Source organism: Leptinotarsa decemlineata, unplaced genomic scaffold, assembly GCF_025532065.1.
Source record: "Leptinotarsa decemlineata unplaced genomic scaffold, Ldec_3_MD MMD2_P_RNA_scaffold_5, whole genome shotgun sequence".
Taxonomy (NCBI): Eukaryota; Metazoa; Arthropoda; class Insecta; order Coleoptera; family Chrysomelidae; genus Leptinotarsa; species Leptinotarsa decemlineata.
In genome coordinates, this window is record NW_027412532.1 from 5,229,454 (window position 1) to 5,239,916 (window position 10,463).

The following is a 10,463-nucleotide window of genomic DNA, read 5'->3' on the forward strand; positions in this document are numbered from 1 at the left end:
GATGAATACCATGATCATTCAAATTCAGAACATATCAAAATTACTGAGAATTGATCCAAAACCACTACGTGTGGATTGCTCCAAATACCAATCGATCCTAAACTAGTCGTCAGAATTAACAAATTCAAAAGTAGAGAGCTGAATAGTTCTTTATAGTTGTTCATTGAAGGTGAAATCGGGGTTTTTATTCAATTCATTTATTTCCAATGATCCCAACAAATTCATCTTCCTTCCTTTACTGCTCGTATAGAGAATTTTCGTGTTTTCTTTATGAATTTTGTAGCTGACTTTTCGGATTACAAATTTCATCCGAAATTTGTCAACCTATTTGATAAGGAACTCAATCAGAAAAAAATAAGAATTTCAGAGAAGGGACCTAAGACTCCTACAAACAACAAGAAAGGGATCATTGGAGTACAAACCGAACTGATCATCGCAAACAAGTTCAATATAATAAACAATCTCACTCGCCATAGACACAAATTAGCAAACATTATTTGTAATAAATATAGTTTAAAAAACCAAACAACACGCTTTCACAGAACATCGAACTGAAAAGTTGAAAATATTTTTTTAAGCTTGAAACAATAACGAACGAAAAATAATAGTTTCATTGTGAAAAAAAGCGACGTACGCTTGATATACAAAAAATATGGCACAAAGCGTCCACGCTTTTTATACTATATTCATTTCACATTTTTTAGCTTCGTATGCTATAAAAGCGTGATTTTTAGTCTTCTTCAACTATATTTATTTCATCTAAGCTTTCGAATCAATCAGCCGTATATTGTTTAAAAAAATCACCATTGATATTTTCCGATTCCGGAGAGGAAGCCTGAAAATTAACTACCAAGCCCAAGACATCAGGCGCCCAAGGAGGGTTACAAATATGGCAGACTCCGAGTTCGAGAGATACAAACAGACATACATACAAACATATGAAGCTAATAAGAACGTGTTAAAATAATGTCGATATATCATGGAGGTTAAGTACAGCGCCATCTGCCCGCGAATAGATCAAGCAATAATGTCGACAATTCTGTCAAATACAGATCCCGAGCTTGAGAGTTACAAACAAACAAACATACATACAGGTGAAGCTAATAAAAGCGTGTTAACAACATGCCATCTCTCGTTCCAACGGAATTAAGAAAATATGTATGAAAAATCAATTTTTCAGTCAACCAGCTGTCGCACTCCTACGGAAGTCAACCCTCAGAAGTCGAAACAAGTGCGAGCTAAAGACTAACGAGGTCTTACTTTTCAACGTGTGATTAGGCTCCATAAAGAAGGCAATCACCAGACCAGTGGTACCCTACATCGACGCTCCAACCGGTAATTTATCAAAATTTTTGAATTCTGAGTTCAGAGTGCTAACAAATTTTACACCATCAGAAACTGCTGAACTAAATTCCATAATTGTGATGCACCTTGGAACGTTTGGTGTAGTAATTCTATACACCTAGCCAATATACTGACTACCAATAACAAAAATAATAGCATTAAATTAGTATTCTTCGATATGTAAAAATGTTTCCAAATATTTTAACAAACGAATGCCTACCTCTGCTGAAATATATACTAGATAAACAGAATATCAATCCATATATCAGTGAGGAACTAAATAACCTCTTTGATATATGTCAAACAAAATCATTTAAAATATTTACAACAAAAACGTTTACCTTCAAAATTCAGGCCTACCAATGGGGTCAAAGTTAAGTCTCGTACTAGCAGATATTTTTATGAACAACTTAGAGAACACGCGTATCTGAATAATACCTTATCACATAAACAGATTTGGAAATATTGATGATATCCTCGTAGGTCTCGATGGCTCGACAAAACGGATAAACAAAATGGTAGCTTTAACTTTCTTGATCTTACTATCACAAAAACTAAAAACAAAATCTAGTTCAGCTTATAGAGGGAGACCACTTTTACGGACTGTACAATATCCATGAATTGTTGTTCTTCATCACATAAATTATCTGCAATCAGATCAATGATACTGAAACAATGAGAGCATTTAAGATTCCTTCATCAGAGAAGGCTTGTTATGAAGAAATGAAGATCATAAAGCAGATCGCATCTGAATCATGTCACTCAATTGAGAAAATCATCTCCAACAAAAAACAAAAATGAATCATGAATGAACTATAACACATGGGCTCGAAAGTCTCGAGTCTGTGAAAGAAAACGCATTTTCTCTGTTCAAAATTTGCGTCATTGGCTTCATCCATCAAGAGCCAAACAGTCTCAAAAAAGGCCTCAGTTTCAGTAATAACCTTTTCATTCCAGATGAATGTTTTACCGGTGAGCATTTTTTGAGGTCTGCGAGCAGCCAGTAGTCGCTGGGAGCCAATCCGGCGAATACGGTGGATCTGGGAGGTATTCGAAGTTCAATTCACGTAATTTTGCCATTGTTTCGATCGACTTGTGACACAGTGCATTGTCGGGATGAAATTTTTTTTTCTTCACCATATGCGGTCGTTTCTTTGCAATTTCAGCACTATTGTTGGTATTTCCCTTCTCAAGATAGTCGATAAATATTACACCACGCACATCCCAAAATGCCGAGATCATAACTTTTCCAGCCGATTATAGTGCTTTCGGATGCTTTGGACGAGGTTCACCAGTTGCTCTATACTCAGATGACGATCGTTTTGATTTCGGATTAAAGTTATTGATTCATGTTTCATCCATCGTCAAATATCGATACAAAAATTACGGTTTTTTATGTTTAAACATGGCATAACACTGCTCAGAATCAACAAAACGTTCTTGTTTTTGGTCAACAGTGAGCACGCACGGCACATTTAACAGAGCTTTCTCATGGTCAAATACTCATGCAACATAAAGTCAACACGTTTCAGGATGTGGAGTGTACTCCAGATCACTAAGCCTAAGGATTAAGTGCGAAATGGGAAAAATACCAGCGTGGTTCAAACAGAACTGGCTAGTATCTCGATCGCCACAAAAGAAATGACCAGGAAAGCAATTTTTGCCAGAAAATAACAATCTGCACTTATAGCAGACAAGCCCTATTAACCTTGAACAGACAACCTCAGGGCTAGTACTAGAGTGCCACCAAGATGATTAAGCCGTAGCCTTGGTAGATGATAACATTATCCTGAGATGGATCAAAGGGCACGACAGGAGTGAACCTAATCGCATTGCCGACTCTTTAGCCAAGGAAGCGGCTGGGCTAAGAATTTTAGGACCCAGTGGTACCTACGGCCTGATGACTTCGACAACTGCGAAACTAGCCAAACGTTACACCCATGCTCAATCCATAAAGAGATGAGATGAAATCAAACAATGCAATCTTACCAGGATCACCCTGGACGGCTCTGGGAAGCTGACGCCAAAGAAATATCTGGCGATGACCAGGAAAAATCTACAGTAGGATTTCTGACTGGCCCCTGTAAACTGAGGAAACACCTCCATAATATGGGGCTAGTGGACACACCTCTATACAGGATGTGTGAACAGGAAGATGAGACTGTCAGGCATGTCCTGTGCGAGTGCCCGGAGTTATCGTCAATGAGAGAGTGTGTGTTCGGTGAGTCTTGGCCTACACCTGCCGATATGAAGAAGATGTCTCCCAGCGACCTGTCCACCTTCCTGGAAAGGACAGGATGGACGATGACCTAGGAGGAGAACTCCTCGGGAGGATGTACAATGGGTCACATGTGGCCACGCTGTGGGCCTACACTCACTCTCCCTAATCTACAGATACAGAAGCAAACACGTTCTTTCTCACGCAACTTCAATTTTCGATCATTCGAAAAGATTTTGTGGATTTCTTTATGTTTTCTGGTATTACTGCCTCATTTGAACGTCCACTGCTTTCTGCACAATCGGTATCTCTATGACCACGTTGAAGTCAGCAAATCAACGTTCAATTGTAGTTTTTGATGAAGCGGAGTCCTTATAACACTTTTCAAGGTATTGTTTAACTTGAACGGTATTTTTTACCATGAAGAAGCAGAGTTGAATTGAACTATGTAGCAAGAAAGCACAATAACTCCCAGACTTATGTGTCGAATATCATTAAATATCGACGGCTTTCTTTTGAATTTTAGTACTAACAGAAAAAGCGGTGAATGCAAGACTAGCACCATCTACGTGTTAGACCCGAAACTTTCCAGCCCATTTAGTATGTAAATCACTAAGAACCTAAAGAAGCTAAGAGGTATACTAGCATAAGCTATTCGGAAAAGCTTTCCGAAACCATAAACAACTATTTTCCAAAAGTTAACATAATTACGTCATTTACTAGTGAGAATAATTTGAGGAACATGTTATTCTACGCAATACCCAAGAGAAATAGGTAGAAAAATCGGGCATATACAGAGTGGAATGTGGTGACTGTTCAGCAGCTTATATAGGCCAGACAGGCAGAAATTTAATTCAAGGTGCCGTGACCATATTTGTCAGATGAAAAACAGCAATATATGTACATCTTCAAGAAACAAACCACACATTAAATGAAAAAAACATGAAAATTCTCCATACGTGCAGTGAAGGAAGGGAGATTAATTTGTTGGAAGCATTGATAATAAATGAATTGAATGAAAACCTCAACTTCCAAACTATCAATGAACAAATATAACCATGCAGCTCTCTCCTTTTGAATTTGTGAATTTTGACAACTAGTTTGAAATCCATTGGTATTTGGAACAATCCATGAGTAGTGTTTTTGGATCGATACTCAGTAATTTTGATAATGATAATAATAGTTCATTAGTTCTTCAGGTTAAGTCTAGCATAATATAGAACAAGTCAGTATAGTAGAGTATCAGTTATGAAAAAATATAAATTGATTATTTAAAATATTTTTCACAAATAATGGTCAATATAATTAATATAGTTATTGATGTAACTGAGTGCAAGAAAGCATGTAAAATGACTCAAAATAATATTTGGGAAAGAAAGTTTTTGGCTTTCTACTACTCCATCTGATACAAAAAAATGGATGAGAGAATCTTCCAAAGAAAGGAAGGATTAATCAATTTGAAAATAAGTAACTCTATACATGGATGTGTAGATCATGCAAAGAAGTAACTTTCAGACACAAACTGAAAGAAAGTCCTCCTGAAACAGCTACTTTCATATAAACATTGAATTACACGAAAGAAAAAATTCTTTCGAAACAAATACTTCTATATGAACACTGAATTATACAGAAGATACTTTTCCCTATTCAGTTTGTATATCGAACATTCGTGGAGGAATAAGAATCAGATATCATTCACATGAGTTCTACTTTGAATGAATGGTAATAAATTGTACTCACATGGAACACTGTCACCCTAACTGGTATACACGTGTTTCGCCTTAAGACACTTGCCCTAAGGCTCTTCAGTACCAAATTGGATAACATTATAGAAAATACACACACTTCATTCATGAATTACGATTTTGAATGTCACGGAATAAGCTTGATCTGCTTATGTCATCGATGACATCGTAATGACATTCATTCACCTATTTGATTTAATCCCAGCCATGAGGAATCTTATTTGATTTGAAAGGGTTATATTTTTAGGAGTGATTAATTTTTTGGGAAAGAAAGTTTTTGGCTTTCTACTACTCCATCTGATACAAAAAAATGGATGAGAGAATCTTCCAAAGAAAGGAAGGATTAATCAATTTGAAAATAAGTAACTCTATACATGGATGTGTAGATCATGCAAAGAAGTAACTTTCAGACACAAACTGAAAGAAAGTCCTCCTGAAACAGCTACTTTCATATAAACATTGAATTACACGAAAGAGGAGGACTTTCTTTCAGTTTGTGTCTGAAAGTTACTTCTTTGCATGATCTACACATCCATGTATAGAGTTACTTATTTTCAAATTGATTAATCCTTCCTTTCTTTGGAAGATTCTCTCATCCATTTTTTTGTATCAGATGGAGTAGTAGAAAGCCAAAAACTTTCTTTCCCAAAAAATTAATCACTCCTAAAAATATAACCCTTTCAAATCAAATAAGATTCCTCATGGCTGGGATTAAATCAAATAGGTGAATGAATGTCATTACGATGTCATCGATGACATAAGCAGATCAAGCTTATTCCGTGACATTCAAAATCGTAATTCATGAATGAAGTGTGTGTATTTTCTATAATGTTATCCAATTTGGTACTGAAGAGCCTTAGGGCAAGTGTCTTAAGGCGAAACACGTGTATACCAGTTAGGGTGACAGTGTTCCATGTGAGTACAATTTATTACCATTCATTCAAAGTAGAACTCATGTGAATGATATCTGATTCTTATTCCTCCACGAATGTTCGATATACAAACTGAATAGAGAAAAGTATCTTCTGTATAATTCAGTGTTCATATAGAAGTATTTGTTTCGAAAGAATTTTTTCTTTCGTGTAATTCAATGTTTATATGAAAGTAGCTGTTTCAGGAGGACTTTCTTTCAGTTTGTGTCTGAAAGTTACTTCTTTGCATGATCTACACATCCATGTATAGAGTTACTTATTTTCAAATTGATTAATCCTTCCTTTCTTTGGAAGATTCTCTCATCCATTTTTTTGTATCAGATGGAGTAGTAGAAAGCCAAAAACTTTCTTTCCCAAAAAATTAATCACTCCTAAAAATATAACCCTTTCAAATCAAAATAATAGTAATGGTGGCTAATTATTCGGTATTGGTTCTTATGACTATTTCTTACATAAACAACAGAACAAGTCATGTGTCAGAAAACAGCTTGTCCACGCGTATTTTCAATAATACAAATAAGACACTCAAATCATAAACAGATTGCAGATCATACATAAGAACATCTAAAAATCTGTTTAAAATCTGTTTTTCCGTTAACCAGCTGTCGCACCCCTACGAACGACAACCCTCAGAAGTCGAAACTTGTGCGAGCCAAGGATTAACGAGGTCTTACCTTTTAACGTGTGATTCCTAACACGGGTTGTCGGTAGCAAGTGAAGATCGATCGTTCAGACTAGGGCTTGAACCACCGACCATCACGGCAGTCAATTCGAGTGAGTGAACAAAGCACCCACACCGAACCGTTTGGCTACCGACTGACCAATCTAAAAGCAATATAAAAACAAATTGGTTTGATAAAATATAAAATATGCATCCATACATCAAATCAGTTAAAATCTGTGTCTCCCAGATACTCACTTATAGAGTAGGAAGCTTTTTTTAATAAGATATTTTTGACTACTATTTTAAATGTATTCAAAGGAAGATCTTTGTAGCAGTTCGGTAGATGATTAAACAAGGTTATTGCCATTGCAACGTTCTGTTTCTTGGAGATGGTGATTCGGCACTTCCACGATTGCTGAATTTCTTGTGTTATCTACTGTTTTCCAGCGCCGTGAATGAGGTCAGCTCTGTTTTGGCATATGTTATCGATGTTGAATAATCACTGTTTTGGTATCTCAGATAAGGTTTGATGATTCAGGTAACATTTTCGTTATTTCAGGTCTAGGTTTGATTAACCTTCCTAAATGGCATGAACTATATTGCTCTATATTTGAAGATATGTTTGCCAAACTATGTCAGTTCATTTGAAAATGGTTCAATGAACAGAAACCGGTCGTAACGCAAACAAATCTTGGTAGAAATTAGACAAAAATTATTTTCTCTGTCCTTTATCTGAACAAAATGAATAGAGGTCATGAATCGAACAAGTTAGATCCGTTGTGGAGGTATTGAAATGTTTGGTATGGAACCAGATTGGAAAGTAGGTTAACAGGAAACACAAAGAGAACTCAGAAAATATATGTGAAAACTCACATGGAAAAACTTCATAAAAAGACTACCTGAGAAAATAATGGAAGAGTAGCTTCTACAAAGCAGGGATTGAGACCGAACAATTACAGAGCTACTCATGGAGACCTTGATGGCAGGGATGGCAGGGGGCGAAAAATTCATGGACAATCTATATTAAGTTCAGAGGAAAATGGCAAACAACCAAGGACCTGTACAAATCAGTACAGACAAACAGATATGGTTCTTAAACGGAGAATAGACGCAATGGGCCCTTGAGGTTGCAATGTTCTCCATTAACTTAGAAGAAATGGACTCCAAGAACTGCAAAATAATGACTGAAGATGTGAATATGTGGCCGTTTATAAGAAATGATTTGATTCAAAATATCATGAGATCCATCACTACTAGAATATTTCTTCTGAAAAGCACAATATTGCAAACTTGAAAAAGGAAGATTTCGTCAAAATGGAATATTTTATTTTCTCATAGGAAATTTTTGATTTCAACACAATAAATAAGTTCTAGAAGTTCCTTGATCACTTGACCTCACCGATAAGATACATTGATGATCCTCTACAACTCCAAGATAACGTAACCTAAGAAGAGCTGATATTATCGGTAATGGGAAGGAAATAAGCAGGGAGGGCTGGAAAATTTTCGAATTTTTTTCTTACCAAACGAAGAGTTCACATGAAACCCTTTGTTATCGAAATTTCGAGAGACTTCTATTCATAAAAATTATACTGTACAACTATATTACATTTGCACTTACCAATTTCATTCCTAATGTTCTGGATACTCAAGATATCGGAATGATCGACTACTACACCCAACGAGCTTTTAAGAAGGTTCCAAGTCGACTATACATCACAATAATCATTTATTTTTCATCAATCAAAGACCACTTTATAACCTGTAATTTGGGCATAACTTCTATCTTGTTTTTTTTTGGAGTCCGCCGGATTATCTGAAATACGCTTTAACGGTGTTTAATGTGCAATTAGAAACTGTTGATGAGGAAATATTCCCATGATTAGAGATAAAGAGAATTACAATTCGATGTTTAATGGAGATAGATGAACATTTAATTCTGAATATGATCATTATAAACCATTGATTTGTTGTTGAATTGCTCCAAAGTGTTTTGATTTCGTATTGAAAACGACTTGCTTTAATTCAAAACGGGTTCAGATGTAGTAAATAGAAAGCTATCAAAAAGCGATACATGTCGATTTTCATTTGAGAGAAATGTCACTCTGGCTGTCGAGAAAAGTATTATCAACGAATAAATATTCGTAATGATAGGTTAATAGTGAATGATTTTTTTTTGGTTTTTTTTTTAACTCGGTAAGCAACAACTTTCGTCGTATACTAAATATTAAAAAAGGAGTCATCACTATTATCATGTCATTATGACCATTCATTCATTAATAACATGTGACAATTTTTTTTCTCCATTATAAAATATTTTTCTCCGTAATTTTAAGTAACTAGCTGATGATGAACTTTTATAGGTTCGAAACATGTACAGATTGATGGTTTTACCGTTCTAACATCTGAGGGTGATAATCAATTGTGGAGACGATTTTGAGTTTTTATTATTCGCAAAGTTATATTTGCATTTGAACAAGAATCCACCTGAGGTGTTGAGAGAAATTCCTATACATTGATATATGGAAACTCAACAAAATAGTCAACCCAAATTCATAAAACTTGAATAATTATCTCTGTATCTGTAGAGTAGAGAAGGTGAGTGTAAACCCACAGCACTTAGGCCACATGTGAGCCATTGTACATCCTCCCAAGGAGTTGTCCTCCTAGGTCATCGTCCATCCTGTCCTTTCCAGGGAAGTGGACAGGTCACTGGGAGACACTGTTTTTGCAAGAAATGCCTTTCTTGGTTATTTCTTTTATGACGATTGAGATACTAGCCAGTTCTGTTTGGACCACGCTGGTATTTCTTCCCATTCCCTACTTAATCCTTCGGCTTAGTGATCTGGAGATCCTGAGCCTTCTTTCGTTTTTGTGCCGTCTGTATATATGCGTATTGCATTTGCAACATCTGACTCTGTGTTCTGCTTCACTTGTATTTTGTAGGGTTCATTAAACACAAATCTGGATTCAATTGCATCACTTGTTGCCTGCAGCAGAGGTTGCGCAGTAAGCGCTTCCCGCCATAGGCCCAGCTTCAATTGATCCATTCCTACTTCGACGTTTACACCAGCCGTGCGCAATCGTGCAATGGCCATTGAGGCATCCTCCTTAACGTACAAGTCCAGAGGGGTCAGACCCGTAATTAATTCCATTGCCGCGGTTGGTGTTGTTCGCATGGCTCCTGTGATGTTTAAACAAGCCAGTCGCTGTATTTGATATAATTTTTGGATGGCCGTTGCTTGTAGAACTTTCAGTCCCCATGCAATGGCATCTCTTACACATAACGGAATGCTTTTGGTAGGGTATCGTCCATCCTACCTGGTTTGGGTATAAATGCTACTGTTACTTCTCTCCACTTACTGGGAATATACCTCAGAGCAACAGAGGCTCGGAATATTCCAACCAGGTGCGACATAAGAATAATTAATAAAACAAACTTTTTTTTTAATTCAAATTTCATCATACATCCTTTCCAACAACTACACATCCTTCTTCATATATATATATATATATATATATATATATATATATATATATATATATATATAAATAGATAA

At 36.1% G+C, this 10,463-nt stretch overlaps 1 protein-coding gene across 1 annotated transcript in view; it reads right to left on the reverse strand.

The window, feature by feature from the left end:
• The window catches only part of LOC141479937 (juvenile hormone acid O-methyltransferase-like), a 28,981-nt gene extending 27,112 nt beyond the window's left edge, over positions 1-1,869 (reverse strand). The window contains exon 1 of the mRNA XM_074169326.1: positions 1,686-1,869. The gene's annotated coding sequence lies outside the window, so the exon portion shown is untranslated. The remainder of the gene's footprint in view (positions 1-1,685) is intronic.
• Between the last annotated feature and the right edge of the window lie 8,594 nt (positions 1,870-10,463).